Source organism: Xiphias gladius, chromosome 6 (genome assembly GCF_016859285.1).
Source record: "Xiphias gladius isolate SHS-SW01 ecotype Sanya breed wild chromosome 6, ASM1685928v1, whole genome shotgun sequence".
Lineage (NCBI taxonomy): Eukaryota > Metazoa > Chordata > Actinopteri > Istiophoriformes > Xiphiidae > Xiphias > Xiphias gladius.
Window position 1 is genome coordinate 26428109 of NC_053405.1, and position 17738 is coordinate 26445846.

At 38.6% G+C, this 17738-nt stretch overlaps 1 protein-coding gene across 3 annotated transcripts in view; it reads right to left on the reverse strand.

Annotated features, from left to right (window-relative positions):
* Positions 1-8787, reverse strand: part of znf644b (zinc finger protein 644b) — a 30454-nt gene extending 21667 nt beyond the window's left edge. For 2 of the 3 annotated variants that reach the window (XM_040129468.1, XM_040129466.1), the window contains exons 1-2: positions 8695-8787; positions 7783-7861 (exon numbers count right to left, since the gene is read on the reverse strand). The gene's annotated coding sequence lies outside the window, so the exon portion shown is untranslated. Of the gene's footprint in view, positions 1-7782; positions 7862-8566; positions 8601-8694 lie in introns of those variants that run through there. The other variant, XM_040129467.1, reaches the window with a different exon arrangement.
* Positions 8788-17738: the final 8951 nt, after the last annotated feature.

Here is a 17738-nt window from a genome sequence, read left to right on the forward strand (position 1 = left end):
TGAAGTGACATGTAACCAGGAAAAAAAAACAAAAAAATATGAGAGCTGAAATTACTGCATGAGGGTTGAAAATAAGGATGTACATACATACTAAATGTATTACATCTAAGGTCAAAAAAATGATGTCCGTAGAATCTGTTCCTATAAATTATACCGGTGGCTGCCATTAATCATATTACAATTTAAAAACCTGATCCTCCCTCATACAAAATATGGTTTAAAAAGTATGGAGCAAATAAGATAAGGCTCCAAAGGCCCCAATGTATAAAGCTCTGGAGTCCTGTAAATGCCCTGTTAATTCAAGAGTTTATGAGTTAATTAACCAATTCCATGCAGTCTTAAATTACGTACCATACATTTTATATTAAATATAATTTCATACATGGCATTGACATGTTAAAAACTGACACTGTATTGGAGTTTGGCACTGTATAAAAGGCTGAAATCAAAATGAAGCGGTCAGGCAATTAACAACTATTTTAATCATTAATTAACGTAGTGTCACAAAACAGTGAAGAGCCCAAGGTGATATCTTCAAATTGCTTGTTTCCAAACCAACAGTCCAAAACCTGAAGATACGGTCACATTAGACAAAAAAAAAAAAAAAAAAAAAAGCATCAAATCTTCACAACTGAGCAGATGGAACTGGGAAATGTTTGGCATTTTTGCTTGAAAAATGGCTCAAATAATTAACTGGTTATCAAAAATGGTGATGATTAATGTTCCGTCATAAAGGTAATGTTTGTAGGGCAGTGTTGAGCCTGTCCTCAATGACTGAGATGGAATCTTTAAAAAAGATCCTCATTTACAAGGGCAAACATCATAGAATACCACTTAAAAACAAGTATTTAAAAGGTGGAAATTAACTTCTAGAGAAACACAGCTTCTTGTGTATGCAAAGTCTGTGTTCTGGTAGGTTGTTCTGAGAGAAGGACCAGCATGGGACTGTCACTGAACTTGGAGACATAACGCAGAATAACTATTTAGTAGGTATTTCGCTATAAAAATACAGAAAAAATTCTTGAATCAAAAAATACTGAAGAAAGACCTCCGAGCAATTCCTGAACTACTCATTTAATAATCATACCATGGTGGTACAATTTTAATGTGGTGACAATTTAAACATTAAAATTCACAACAGTGGCTTAGATTTTAAGAAAATTAAACAAAGACAGCTGTACTATAAACACTAGTTGCGTGTCAGTGATTCTTTTTCACACTGGAAAATAATCAACAGCCAGCTTGTCACTCCCTACAACCTGCCAAGTGTAGGACTGGAGGAACTGACACATGTAACTGACATCTCAGATTTAATTTGACTGGTAATCACACCCAGCTATAGTTTCAGAGCATTTCACACATCTGAGCTACAGTTTCAGGTGTTAAGCCGGTAAGGAGACATACAACTGTGCCTCTGAATGATAACACCTCTTCAGCGACAGTCACATTTTAGGTTCATTCTGTTCCATTATGATTATAATAATGATCATACTAACAAGAATATTAGACTCCACATAACATACATTTTCTTACGTTTCAATTAAAAACACAAACAACACTCATTTTGAGCTCAACTTCATCTGTTCAGATAGTTTCATTACAGTTCACTGGCTATTTGAAACAAATTAGAAACATACGTCACTTCACCGCATGTCACCTTGTTGGGATCATAAATCATAAACTATGAGCCGATAGTATCACTTCTAATAAGAGATAATATTTTCTACTAATACCTCCTCCATTTTTCAAATTTTAGAAAGTGTTTTTGAATAATTATGCAGTATGTTTATCAAGATAGAACAAGAAAAAGAATTACCACCTCGCAGTTGTATGACTCTGCCAACCAGTCATGTTACAGTTTACATGCATGTCTGTCCGGACTCATATTATATATTTAGTGAAGACTTTAAAGGAATTTAATAAAAGATAATAAATTGATTTTTGAAATACAGATATATAAATGAAATTGAACAAGAACAACAAAGCTTAACAAACCTTTGTTGTTCTTGTTCTGCCATATGTCTATATTTAAGTTCATTGAGAGAAAAAAAAAAAACAGAGTCAAATTCCTGTGTTCACAACCTTGGCAACTAAAGTTGATTCTGATAGAACACAAAGTTGTAGCCAACACAGTAGACAATGTGTCAAATATAGATGTCGCTGCAAAGAAGCTACAAATTCTAAAACGTGGATGCTTCACACACATCTTCAACCCGACAGCACAGAAGATCCATACAATAGCACTGTCAAAATTGGCTAAAAATGACGTTCAATTATTCCTTCTAAAAAAAGAACATCTAATTTGCACATTACGTCCATTAGAGGGTAGACCAATACGAGACATAACTACTTGTAAAGGTATGTTTATTTCAACATAAACATGTCTTTTAAAAGAGATACATGCCTACATTTTACAAAATAGAAAAATAAAATAATTAGGTTGCAGTATAAATACAGCTAACTGTAGCTTACATAGCTTGCATACAACTTTATCTCGAGGTTCCAAAATTTTGCCATCTACTGACCAAAATCCAAAGTTATCTAAACAGGGGTTTTCAGATTGCTCGGAGTGAAAATCACTCTCTCTGCAGCCGAGCTGGGTTGTTGTCTGGTTGTTGTTGAAATATTCCTTAGTTTCAGCTTGACCCACATTTAATTTTCAAATCGATGAAAGTGACGTTGCACGACTCCTGTCATGAAGCGCAGTCAGTGCAGCGAGCCAAGCCCACGCGAGAACTCGCAAGGCAGACAGCCGCAGTAGAGCTGCTTTTTTTTTTTCCTCAATCAAATATAAATTTGCACAAACAACATCTTTTTTTTTTTTACAATTCAATTATTAAATCTAATTTAGAATATTAGTTGACAGCCCTACTATACAATCACATCACTTAAAAGGTGGGCACCCAAGATTAGTGTCACCATTTCAGTATCCGACAAAATGTGAAATATTCTCACAATCTCCCCTTCTGTTCTTGTGGAGTTTTGGAGTTGAATAATGGTCAGAGAAGTGTTTTTGCAGAACGTTATGATATCAAAGTGACGTTGACCTTTGACCTTTTGGATTTAAATGTCATTACTTCATCATTTCATCCTGTTAGACACTTGTGTGAAATTTGGCATAATTAGTGTACGAATTCCTGAGTTATGGCCAAAACTGTATTTTGTGATATTACAGTGACCTTTCCCTTTGACCACCAAAATCTAATCAGTTCATCCTTGAATCCATGAACATTTGTGTCAAATTTGAAGAAATTCCCTCACGGTGTTCCTGAGATATTGCGTTGACAAGAATGGGAATGACGGACACCCGAAAACATAATGTCTCCAGCCACGGCTATCGCCAGCACAGTGGCATAAGAAGAACCAGTCAGTGTGTACTTACCAGTCTGTGCTGAAGCACTGATTCCACTACATGGCTCTTAAAAACACGCCTTTAACAGAGACATATAGTAAGTAAATGTTGTTAATGAAGCTCAGAAGCAGCCCACATGGCCGCAGGGAATCTGTTCATCCAAATTCAGCTTTTGTTTTGCGATTATTTTGCAAACTCAAAGTGTTTGACATTATTTCCTGAACAATACATTCACACAGGTACACCTGGAAATACAGTTTTAGCAGGGTTGGATTGAGTGCTGGAATGATTGACAGGAACGAACCCCGTGTGTTTTGTTGGTATTGGCTTTACTACCTAATTGCTTCCAGTCCCACAGACACCCCTGCTGCATCTGTACAAATAATAATAATAATAATAATAATAATAATAATGATAACTTCAAAAACAACATTTTTTCTTGAAATCTTAGTTAAAACCCAGTAGAAAAAAGTATTATAGTGGTAACCCTTCCCTTTTCACCAAACTGGCCATACACATTTAATGAAAGTGACAAAATATAGAAATGACCATAAAGCACTGTCATTACAACAGATGCTTTATATCTTATATATGCTATGCGTTAACACATTGCAACTTTTTTCCAAAAAGTCCTTGACATCAAACAAAATTCACAGTTTGTTATCCTACATGGTGAAGTTACTTATGTTTGGGGTCAGTTCAGCTCTAGAGATATCAAACTCCGTTAGCCCTCTTATGAGCAAGCACCTTTGCAAAACACATTAGGGTCACAGCAATTTATTTTTACTGCCAATTTGTAAAGTTAAACTCCTTAAATGTTAAAAATGTAAGGAGCTGAAACAATTAGTCAATCAACAGAAAATGTATTTGATTATCGATTCATCGTTTAAGTCACATTTTAAGCAAGTTGTCTCTGGTTCAAGCTTCTCAAATGTGAGGATTTGCTGCTTTACTCCATCTTAGGTAAAAGTAACCTGGCTTTTGGACTGTTGGTTGGACAAAACAAGCATTTACTGACATCATCTTGGCCTCTGGGAGGCCAAGAATGAAAATAATCTCTGGTTGCAGCCCCACTGGCATACGTTTTCCTGTTATATGATGGAAAACAGAAAACTGAACAACTTCATATGTTAATCACCAAAAGAAATAACTGAGATAGTTTTTTATTGTATGCAGATGATTTAATTGCAATATCACAGTGATTCTATGAATCATGCCACCCTTATTTCCTCATCTCTGACATATCTCTGCAGACCTATATGTTCTTGGTAGATTCACCTGATTACGAAAATATCTCATCTCTGCAGCTGTTCCTCAGCTGAGGTACTAATTCAGGCCAGTGTACTTCCATTTAAGTAGTCCCAGGTGTCTTCATTTATAGCTTTGTAAGCAGCCAGCGAGGCCGACAGAGAACACATAACTGTTTGCTATGCTGAGCAATCGGGGACTTCAGGCATCTTGGTTAAAATATTTGACCTTGTCAAGTGACATATAATCAATTTGTGTATAACATGCCTCAAACATATGATTTATTTAGTTGAGCAGTTGACTCCTTTTACTCTCGGCGGTATACTAACGCAGTAAAACCTACACTAGGCTGTTAAGCTTTCACTTACTTCTTGCTATAGCAATGTAAGCTCGTCCTTACACACCTGCAGGGAGTGATGGACTCACTTTTGTAGGTCTACACTTCAATTTTACCAAACCTCAATTCCTGAGCTGATAACAGGTACATCATGCACACCCGCAGTAGACACAGTACAGCGTCCTAATTTTGCCACATATTCTTGTTATCTCTGCTGTCAATTCTTTTGTTGAATGACTGATAGTGGTCTCATGAAATCACATATTTCAAAAAATATAGAAGGGATGTGTCTTATTTTTCACTTACTGTTGATATAATTATTCTGAGGGGTCACATGGGATGAGTGGTCACCAGGGATGGATGGATAGATATATGTACGGATGAAGCACCATTTATCTGTTTGAAAACTGTTTACCACCAGTTTACTATTATTTATGACCAGTTATGATGTAAAATGCTCCTTCTTGACCAGTTCATGGAGAGTAGTGCTGGCGTGGCAAACCCACAGTTACCTTCAACTACGTTGGAGCCCTTACTTTCATTTTAATTTGGGCTAATTTTCTGACAGAATTTCTTGCTAAATAGATCTCCCTATACATAAAAAATATATTTCCAAACACAAAAAATAAATATAACCTAAAATGTTTACCACAATCAAACTACAATGTAAATAAACTCCCCTACTGTGGATTTAATGTCATGGAAGTTCTATAATCACAAAACTACTGAGCTGGCACTAAAATATTGTGTGCAATCTAGCAATCCCAAGGATTAATGCAAGTTCAATTGGTCCCTACACTATGTGCTTTCAGTTTTGTTCTATGCCCATAATATTTCCACAGAAAAATATTCAAATGTGAGGAATTCTATTGCAAATTTTACCGAGTACCACCCTTTGCTGCATATTACTCTGCAGTTCAGAACCACTACTATGAGTCCAGGTCAAATACAATCAACCAGCCTCCTAAATCTTATCTACTCTTCAACCAAGGGATTGGTCGCAGGGAAAAGTGTGCACGTTATCTCTAAAATTAACTACATTGTCCAGTGCACTCTACCCGGTAGCCTTATTAGCCTAAATGAAATATAATTAAACTTGTTTAATTATTCTTCTAGTACATGCTGAATATAAAATCACTTCAACCTAAATTATTTCATACCGGAATGATAACACACTCAGAGCTGACCAGCGTGCACCTGCCCATATTCATATCATTTCCAAAAATAGAACTACATCAACTGGAGATCCCAGCACAAGAACTACTGAGGAATATGTACTCAAAGCCTCAAGCGTTAAACAAGAAAGTTGACAGAGCATCCTAACGCGGACAAGTTAGCCTACCGTTTTTAGGTGATGTGCCGTGTTGCTTGGTGAGCTGTTGTGGCATTTGTTCCACGTAGTCTGTCCCTCCCACCACAATATATAATGGATTAATTCTGGAAGACTATTGATGTTGCACTTTTCTCCTTATGAAAGTACCACCAGAGATTGTCCGACCAATGAGAATTTAGTTGGACAAGAGCATATCGACCAACCAGACGACTGGGAGTCTAAAGCCCTAGACTTTCTGTCAATCACCAAATGCTTCGTCAGCAATGTTTATTCCGAAGATGGGTTTTGCCCCCATGAGCTCAGCCATTAAAATCTTAACATTTCTACGATTATACTAAGACTCAACTTTTCCTCAACATGCTCTTCTGCGCTTGTCGTAGTTATTATAAACACCAGCTGCACTAAGCCCTGAAGACAATTTGAATTTTAATTCCTACTGGAAGTAAAAATAGAATTATCAGCAAGTTATTAAAACAGGTCCACTGCTGTAGTGCATTTAAACTAAAAAATGCATGACATTCTTTTTTCAGTAAAGCTGCTGCACATTAAGTAATTTTATACTGTAATAATAGATATAAAAACCAACAAAAAAATTCAATTAAAGGCCCTGCACATCCTCACAAGTGTTTTTGATTATTCTGAGTCATTAGACCTCTAGGCCTCTAGAGTATTGCTGTATTCACACAATGTCGGTAGAATGGGAAGAACAGAAAAAACACCCCTTATTCTGACGAGGGAGTGTTCATGCATTATTTCAAGGTGGTTAGCCCTAGAGCTAACCTTGTAGTCACACCGAATAAACAGCCTAAATTAGCTACTTTCTTTGTGTTATGTAGTTGTAGCAGTTCATTGCTGACTGAAAGCCAGATACAAACAAACAGTGTATATCTCCCATAAGATTAGCTAAATTGACTGTATTAGTGTTAATAATGGATTTTATTTTGATGTAACTGCCAACAGTGGTGCATCGGCAGCCCTTCTGCCAACCGTATGTTGACATGTCTGTAGGATATATCATCAGTGTCAGGATAATAGACACTCAACAGTTTACTTTATAGTGAACTATAAAGTAAGAATTCAGACACTTGCTAATCAACGTGACTATGCGCCGTTACTGACCGCCGTAGTATCGCATATATTGCATTGTATGATTGTTAGTGCAAAATTAGAAAGGCAGAAAGTTGAAAGTTGTGTACGTATTATGGACACAGCTTTTGTAATTCCAATGTGAGAATTTTTGAGGGCATTAAATTCCTCACTCAGAATGCATAGCCTCAAATAAAATGGGGGAGGGTCAATATAGTGCACCACCTAACAACAGGGAGTGATTTCAGACACAGCCTTCGTCAGGTAGAAGTTGGGTGAAGCTACGGTGGGAGTTATGTGATGTCACCAAATTCTACGTGCTAATAAGAATGACAACAAGTTTTTCACCATTGCAGGAGCAAAAAAAAAAAAAAAAAACTGGCCAGGGTGTGAGCGGGATATCGATCAACAGCAGTTTATACTCACCCAAGCAGTTCTGGGAAGCAGATCTCTTCAGGCAACTTCGGCAAAAACACCTGTGTCGGTGGAGCACAGGTGTGCAGTGCTATAAAAAAAAAAAAAAACATATATCTTAGTCTTATCAGGGGTGCTATAGGCCACAGCTCATTCAAAATCCAAATTTTGATCTTATCAAAAATGTGTTTAGATGCTTGTCGTGTTTTGCTGTCCTTGCTCTGGGCTTAGCACTCTGTTCCTTCACTGCTGTCTAATTTTGACTCGCAGGTTGACCGGGGTTCAGTTTTGCTTTAGCCACTGGCAATGCACTTGGCTTTAAACAGCTTCCATACAATGTGGGTCTACTGCCATCCCCAAGAACCTCACATCGCGTTCACCTCGCTCCCACGATCGCTGCCTTTCTAATAGGACATTTAAAGTCCGAGGGGGGGAAGGGGAAGAAACCAAGTTTACTATGCAACCGCCCAGCTCTGCATCAGACGGTTACATTTCCCACAAAGATGACCGACGTGACAACAAATGCTATCGCGCCTTCCGACTTCAAACAGCTCTTTTCTGAGTTGCCACGAATGGACTGTCTCCCAGATTTGGAAAAAAAATTAAAAAAAAAAAAAATCTGAAACATTTTAGCTAGATAGCAGAGAGCTACCCCCGCCGGCTGTTACTTTATTTAGACAGGCTATGCAACAGTCAGCTAGTCGCAGGGAAGACTGTATCAGCAATGTCTTGGAAAAAAGACTCAATGATGCAGTACTGAACCAACTGAAGTTAAGGCAAGACCGCGTCGCTGCACCTTTCACCGTCATTGCAGTGTTTCCGTAGCTTCACGGCGACCTCCGAGCGCGACACGTCGCTGACTTAATGACCGCGCCTGGCCGCAGCGTATCCCTACGCCCCTCACACCTCACAGCGGGCACCTACCTCAGGACGACCTCGACTCGCGTCCGCAAGTCTGTCACCGCGCTTGACATCGTCACTCGCCCTCGCCCGCAGTTAGACTGTCGCCATTTTGCTTTGAAATCGCGCAGGTTAGCGCACTCCGCTCCAGGGGGAGAGGGATGTTCACGGCGGAGGTGGAGGAAAGAGCGTCATCCCAACTGCACCGACCCCTTCTGTCCGTTTCAGTCCCCCGCCGGTCCGAAGGAACAACGCATTTGGACCCCGGCACATCTAACTAACCAAATTACAATATTAAAGTGAGACGGATGTCCCCAAATTTGAAACTGGAGGACAACACAGCAGTGTTTGAAGTTTGTGATTGAGGCGCGTGACCTTGAACTGGTTGCTACGTTACATTACTTAGGTTTAAATGGAGGCACACAGACTTAGCCCAGTAAGTAGGCTGCCATTGTCATATAGTGGGCAAACCAAGAGGAATACTAATCCTGTAATATATCTCAAATGTATTTAGGTCTATGTTACTGTAAACAGGGAGGAGTAGCAACTGCTGGTGTACTGTCGGTTGCTCTGGCGCTCTCTTTTGGGTCTAGCAAACCACAACAGTGTCATTCACACCGTAGAAGGAACTTGGACGCCCTCTATCCAGAGGGGGTTCACTTCGTCTTACGCGACCATGAAGTGAATTTCAACACGGTTCCAGTGAAAGATTCACTGGCAAAAAAAATATGCTACTGTTGTATATTTAATGTTCAATTGCTCTTGTACAAGTAAAGCAGTGAGCTTTAACCCTCATTTAAATTTTAGAATAATGATGCAGAATGCATGTTGAAAATGCATTATTAATACTGTTGCATGGTTTTTCTTGCCCAAGTGTAATTTCCGTGTTTTCCACATGAAAACCTCACCAGTCGGAGGAAAAATCATGTCCCCAACAGTATCTTCTGGAAAAGGTGTTATTTGTGAGAATGATGATGATGTTTCTTTAAATGTTGTTGGTATTTTCTTTGCCTTACTTAACTACCCATGAACACGCGCTTTAAGCATGGTTAACTTTATTTCTGATTACTCAAAATGACAAATTAATACAATAGTTTAAAATACCTTCTGTTCCCTATTGAAGGACATGCAAAATGTCCGGATCGTGTCTAGATGAATTTCTATCTAAAGTTAAACTGACTGCAAACTGGAATCCTAGTTAACTGAATTACAGTGGCTTCACAAAGTATTCAGACCTCTTCACTTTAAGCGCACTTTATTATGTTGCATTATGTTACATTTCCTTTTAAGCGGAAAAAACTGCCATTTTTGCCCAACAGTCTACACTAAATAACCCATACTGACAAAGTGAAAACTCACCACCCCAATTCAGTACTTTGCAGTCGTCCTTCGTCCTTTTGGCAGGTGCTCCCATCTCTGCAGGGGACTCCAGAAGCTCTGTTAGACTGACTGTTGGGTTCTTGGTCACCTCCCTGACCAAGGCCCTTCTTGTTCAGTTACTTAGTTTGGCTGGATAGCCGACTTTAGGAAGAGTCCTGGCGGTTCCAAACCCCTTCCATTTCACAATTATTGAGGGCACTGTGAGGTTGACATAATTTCACTTTAAATCCACCTAAATTCTACTATAGACCGTGTTATTATTATTTTATACAAAAGTGAGGTAAAAGCAGATATTCCAAACCATAATATAGCTTTATTGTGTGTAATATTGGTACGTCTTTGACCAGTGCATTTAGGAAAACATAGTCTGTGTGTGGTGAATGCAGTGGGTGATTGGAATGGTAATTCTCATATTCCTAAACATGTGAAATATTGATTGGATTAGCCGCAACTAACAAATCTTTGAATGTACATTGCTATTATCCAAAAAAAGAAATAGTCTGCAGACAACAAAAATGTATCCAAATCTGTTTAATATTTATAGAGTGGGCAAAATATGACTTATTTATTTTTGCTAAATTATTAAATGTGTGGAATGCAAATCATTAATCATTAATATTGATATATTGAGAAACTGTAAGACATAAATATTTGTGCATAAATATTTATCTACTCCATGCCAGTGTGTATTAACTCTTGGTTTAGCTCCTTATTCAACAAAGATATGTTCCTTTAAAGCTATTTCCAAGTCACTTACTGTATTTGTGCTTGCCTCACTGCGATCTGAGCTTATCATTGTACACACCTAGATGGCAGAAAACATAGAGCAATTCCAAGGAGTGCATTGTCTTTTTGTGTGCGATATAGGGATTGACACAAGCCCTCTGTTTTCTGAGCATGAAATAATTCTTTTAATGGCCTGCCAACTGTGCACTCCAAAGTTTGATTTTGCTCTGCAAAATGAGAGCAAAAATCTCGAACAATTTATTATGCTGTTTGTGCCTCGCTTCACTAGTTATCGTCTGCAATTTATTTCCTACCTTGGGGTACTGCAAGCCATTTTTCTCCATTTTCAGTGGCTCACTTTTTTTTTTTTTTCTTGATCCTGCACGCTGCTGACTAAACTCCTGCCTCCAGCCATGGTGTTGGAACATCACAGAAAACTACATCATTATACTGAAGCTAGTTAACAAAGAGAGGCAGGGAACCAGTTTAAATCACAGGGCACAAGACAGTATGAGAATTACTGAGTTCACTTACTCAGATGCAGCATTTCATAGCCGGTCTCTCTCCAGTTGTACAGGTGAACTGCCTCACTAATAACGGTTGCTTCAAACCTCACTCGGCATTCAAGGTCGGCACCTGACCAACATTCACTATTTTAAATTCATCTTTTCTATTCTAAATTAGGCTTTAGTCCAACGTGAGTCCCATGTCTGCATCAGCTGAAAACCAGTGATGCCATTCAGACATTAATGCTTTATTTACACCTTTAAATTTCCTACTGTGACTTGTCATAATGTCTTTCCTGAAAATTGTCTGATACTTTCTGTAAAAACATGATTTATCTGTGATTTAAAAGATGACAGAAATTTTAATTTCAAAGCAGATAAATCCAAAGTATATGAAGTCCCCCGTGGTTATAGACTTTAGAGTCAGCAGGGGAGCTTTGCCCGATGCTGCACTATAGCACACAACATGCAGCTACTGCAGATGACAGACCTAGTTTAAACTAAATCTGAAAAACAAGCAGCAAACAACTAGTGCACTGTAGAAAACAACTAGTGCAAAAATATAAACAGTATCCATTATTCAATGTATTTAAGGAATTGCATCAGTGGAAGAATTATTTAGATCTGTTGCTGAAGTAAAAGCAGCTATTACTCAATGTAAAGTACAAGGGCTGCATTAAAATTGTAAAGTAAGTAAAAGTACACAGCAAAATATAAATAAACTATCAAAAGTTAAAGTATTCATTAGGCAGCAGAAAGGCCAATGTCAGTGTTGTGTTCATGTATCTTATATTATTTAATAATTACTTTTTATGCAGTAACGTAAGCAGTATTTTAATGCTGTAGCTGGTTAACAGGGAGCTAATTTTAGCATATGTATTTTCATTTGCCTAGTTGTATCTTAAAATGAGTCATATTTTATAAACTGCTTATAGGTTTTGTATGTAAATTCTTAATTTGCAAAGTAACCATACCTGTCAAATAAATATAGTGGAGTAAAAAGTACAATATTTCCCTTTCTGATGCAGCAAAGTTAAGTATAAAGTAGTATGATATGGAAGAGTCAAGTGCAAGCACCTCAGAATGGTAGATAAGTACAGTACTTAGTAACATTTAACCACTGATAAATTGGCAACACAATATTAGTAACATATTAGCATATGGCTCAATGCCATATGCTAATATGTTGCCAGTAATCCCATGATAATGACCACATGGTAATTCTCACTGATCAATTCAAAATAACTAACATTTACATTTGTAAATTCAAATGGTACAGATTCTTGAAGTGGTATTCCAGCTGAGGATTGTACAAAGAGTAAGAGAACTCAGAGGAGACAGATTTTTTTTTTAAAAAAACAAAAACAAAAAAACCTGTCAAAATTAAAGCAGCAGAGCTCTAAATATCCTGATATTTGGATCTTAGTATGTGTCTCTCTGCCTGGTAAATGCTCACAGTTTTCATACTCCACACCCAGTTTGTAGCTTTCTTTCAGAAGTCTGTGGTCTCCAAGCCCAAACTGAAATAACCATGACGAAATCATCATAGTGTTTTTTGGGGTTTTTTTGTTTTTTCAGACTTGACAAAGCTCCTCTGGAGACACAGAAAACGATATACAGGTGAAGCAGTATTTCTCACGATGCTCGTGTTGTGAAATCTGTGGCTTGCCCCTTTCGAAAAACAAACTGTAACATGCACCACGTCAAATATGTACTAAGATAGTAATAATGGCATAATGTTTTGAGCACCCCTTCTCCCCTTTACCCCTGCAGTAGGATCAAATGACCACAGGGTGGCAGAGGGAAGCCTGCTGTGCCCATTCCTAGTATGTCTTTTAAAATATGTCTTATTAACTACCATTAAATCACTGGTCACAAATTATATTTTGATATGCAAAACGGTTTTTAAATGCATATTATATGCTGTTTTAATCCTTAATATCAGTAAATATGGCATATTAGAGCTTTTAATATTCTTAAAAGATTATCAGGCACTCGTTGCCTGTGTGCTTACGCAGGCTTTCAGCATTATCAAATATTAATTCTTCTAAACTTGCTCTTTTAACAGGACTTCTTTGATGTTGATGTAATTTTTCATCGGCTAAGCAGATCTCTCACAGTGGTATCTTTTGGAAAGCAGTGGGCCATAATTCATTGATGAGCCATGCGGAGCCCAGATATTCATATCCTAATGCTTATGCATGATCTTAAACAGTTCTCAGTTGTGGAATGGATATAACAGAGGGATACGGTGCTGGTCTGCTGGCCTCAGTGGTGCCTCAGACTGATTTAGAGGGCTAAGTAGAGGGCCAAGAAAAGGAATCTGTGTGAACTTTGCACTCATTTAATATGCTTAAAAATCAGCCAACAAAGTCATTTAAAAACTATGTAGACATTAGGATAGATTAGATGATAACAGGGCTTCATTGACAGAGGCTTCGCAAGCCTCTTTTTCAAATCTGTGAACAACTGAAGGTCAAAGTCATTAAAAAAAAGAAAACATTTTTTGTCACCGCTATGAAATAAACAAGCATCGCTGCTTTGATTCTAGTCATGTCTATTTGGCACAGAAAAAAAATCAGGAAGAGTATTACAGAGGCAATTATGGAAAAACAGAGAGTTTAAGGTTATCATTATTAAATTATTCATTTTTGACAATGTTGGCCCTTGGAGTTTGGGAATTGATCTCTCTGTAAACACGCTAAAGCAAGTGAGATTGACATAAATTGCAAAGACGAAGCCATCTTTTGAGCGCTCTGCTTTCTCTTTCATGTTGTCTCACTTTGGGGGCTGAACGTTGCTAATAAAAAATGGGAAGACCTTGGGCAAGTAACACAGGCTGATTAGTTTTGTACACTGGAGATGAGAAGTGCTTTGGAGTCTGTGATGATATTTGTTTTCTTTTCACAACATATCTGAGGAAGAGAAATAAAGAGAAAGCTTAAAGTTTCACCGATGTGTTTGTTCTCTTCAAAGCAGAGAGAAATCTTGTGAGTCAGTGTCAGATGTTGTATGTGCATGCTCATTATTTCAATAAGCCCATTTTGCCTCCCTTGATTGCTCTATAAAGAGAATAGTGGATGACCCTGGCTCTGTTGTTAAGTTAATGCTTTTGCACAAAAGAATACCAGATGCTGGTTTGGGTATCAGTGAGGTTACGGTGGGACCCCCCGTCTGCCTTGTTATCAGGGCCATTGCCTCAAATGGACTAGATGAGCAAGCCTCAGAATGTGGCCCTTTGGAACACGCTAGCCTGCTGGAGTTAGTAATCACACAAGACAAACAAGGCCTGTTTGGGCTATTCTGTAAAGTTTTTCACTAATGGGATAATTGATTGACAGTCTCTGAGCTTTCATGCAGTTGTATTATTTACTGTTGCACTTGCATGCTGCAACACTTTCAATTTAATTGCGAAACAGTTGGGTATAAGGGCCACACTGCCATAGGGGAAATCAAGCGATGGGACTGTTTTAATGATTCCCCCGCCAGAAAAGTTAGATCCAGAGTGAACCGAGTCTCTCTGCACTCTGATCTCACAATGACAGAATGCTGAGTGATTTTATTGTTCATAGTCATCATCTGATCTGTGAAATCCCATCCCAGTTGGATATATAGGGTGGCAGCCAGCTGGCCGCTCTGTGTCAATTTCAATATCACAGATTAATTCTTTTGTTTTCCAGACAGTAGCGGTGCAGGAGTTTCACTTGTTTTTAGTGGGAGTGTGGCAGCATATGATGTACTTTTCTCACTCAGCAGCCGCAGCCAGTTCTTCCCAACACTTTGGCATGATGAACACTCTCAACCAGCCAAGCAGCTTCCTGTACATCCAGCTGCTGTTATAAATGTACTGTACTGCTGCGGAATGCAGACTTTGGCGCGGGATCGCAGTCTGCACTCCTCTACACACTCACCCCCCTCACCGCAGAAGTGTCTGTCGGTAATGGAGAGGTTCAATCCAGTTCAGATGCATCTCAAAGTAAACTGCACCACTTATTTTTTTTAGTTTTTATTTTTTATTTTTTAATTATTTATTATTTTTAGCATTTCAGTCAGGAAGAGCTTAGAGCTCTTTGTGCATGAATTCAAAGAATACAAACACTATGAAGAAAGATCAGCCTTATTCGCTGTTCTTCTGTCCAGACTTTTGACTATAAACTGTTGTTGTCCAGCCATCTGTGTTTAAGTTTTAGGTTTAAATTATTTTTGGTATAAACTGGTATAATGACAGTAAATTTCTCTGTAGCTTTGTCAGTGCAGTTCTGAGTGGATGATATTGCAGAAATGTCTGGCAAGATTAGAGAAAGTTTTATGGTCGCATGGTTAAATGGCACAAAACGAGTAGAAATGCTAAGATGAGCAACAGACTTATTAAAGCTTGGTCACTTTGGTCCACCACTGGCCCCTGAGGGTCACACATTTCCTGGAAATCCCCGAAGCCAAAGATGCTGCCTTCAGCCTGCAGTATTAGGATGTCACCATATGATATCAACTGGACAGGTCTACATGGAAACAAACAGGTCTACAAACTTTCAAATGTGAACCAGGTTTAGTGAGAGTTTCAATTGGGTTATTGTTTTTGATGAATTGAACTGGATGGTTCTGCACGCATTAATGCCTGCACATTTATGAAGTGTAGTTGTGGAATGAACAGCAATGGCGCAATGGCACTTTCTCATGATATCTAACTGCCTTTATTGAATGTGCGTTTTTGTATATGCATTTCTGTTGTTCTTTATAGTCTTTGTTTTGTACATTCCTTATTTTTTGTACTTAATCGTTCTTTTCCATTTTTTAATACATAGCTGTAGATGCACACAGGAAATGTGGGGAGAGGATGAAGATCATGTCGAGCAACATACACCCCCAGCCGGAATCAAACCGTGGACATTGTACTATGTGTTACGTTTTTTTACCTGTCGCTACAGCTTTAAGTGTAAGCCTGTACATGAACTTGAACTCTTGAGAAACTGACAAACTGCAGGAGACCAGATCAGTAAGGGACATGGACTTATTACTGCCATTACTGCCCTCAGACAAATTATTTTTCAAGCTGTTGCAACACAAATTTATAATGAACTATTATTGGCTATCAATACTGTCATTTCCTCCTGCTCATTTTGACCATCCATGGTATAGATGTATATGCAGACAGTACACTCACTCATACACCACTTGAAATATACACACACCCAACATTTCCTACTTCTCCTTTTATCAGTGAATGTAACCCTCAGTGTTATGGTGATATGGCTGACTGTCCTCTTGTCCTTTTAAATCTGATAGGTATGATGATTTTGATGATGCTCTTTCTCAATGTGCATTGTCTACCGCTGAATTGAGCAGCTGAGGAATTTTCCTTGCTTTATCCTGCACTGTCCTGCTCTAGGCGCTATTAGCATTTTATTTCCACTAGAGGGTGGTGCAGATGAGCAAATTCATCTAGTGACTTCACTCTACTGCCTCCCCTTTAATGGCTGGTTACCTGAGCAATGCCGCAGTTAAATACAGAAACAAATTGTACCAAATTGTTATTTCTGTCTTTACTGGTGCTGCATTAACTGTGTATAATACTAATAGCATATATTATATCAGCCAGGGAAGAATATGCAATGACGGCATCTCTGAATTATCTGCGTGTGTGTGTGTGCCTGTGCAAACTTGAATCGGGCGTATTGTGTGCAAGTGTGTTGGTTCAATGTATGTAATATATGCTTGCGCACTGTATCTGCATCTGGCAAGCATGTGTGTATGCAACTACAAAGAACTGGGTTCCTGCTAGTGTTTGTGCAAGCACCTAAATTTTGTGGTCATGAAGCAGTTTCAAAGTGTAACTGCACTGACCTCAACATGTCATCCTGATAGAGTAATATTGTGTATGTGTTATCTCATCTCACAGTTTGACCTGAAAGTGCTGAAGATGAGCTCATTGTTACAGTTTCACATCCTGACAATCGTTTTCTCTTGTACTCACTAACTCATGTACACACACACAAGAAGCCCTGGTTCCAGCTTTTTCTGACAACGTCGCTATGACAAAGTCTGACTTACACTCCACTCATCACCTTTTATTAGAGGAGGATTTGGACCATTTGCCCTCTGGGACAGCTTGACTCCCTTTTGCTTCCATTCCTCGCTGAGCTTCAGTCTGATGGTTTGTCTTTTGCCTCTGTCCCTCCCAGATATTACGCAGAGTGAGCTCAGCTTAATGTTGCGCAACCCTCTCTGCTGGTTCTTATCCAACACAAACATTTTCTGCTTCTACAGTGTGTTACCACGGGCCCTCTGCAGTGCCAATGAACACATCTCGGGCAGCACCAGAAACTACACTTTGTCCCTTCTGTAATCTCAGGTAGGTTTCTCTGAGCAAGCAAGAACAAGCAACGTCTTCACCGCCCCTTTAAAGTGAACAGATTTAAACGATCAATACACCGGACTTCCAATTGTTTCTTTTGGAAC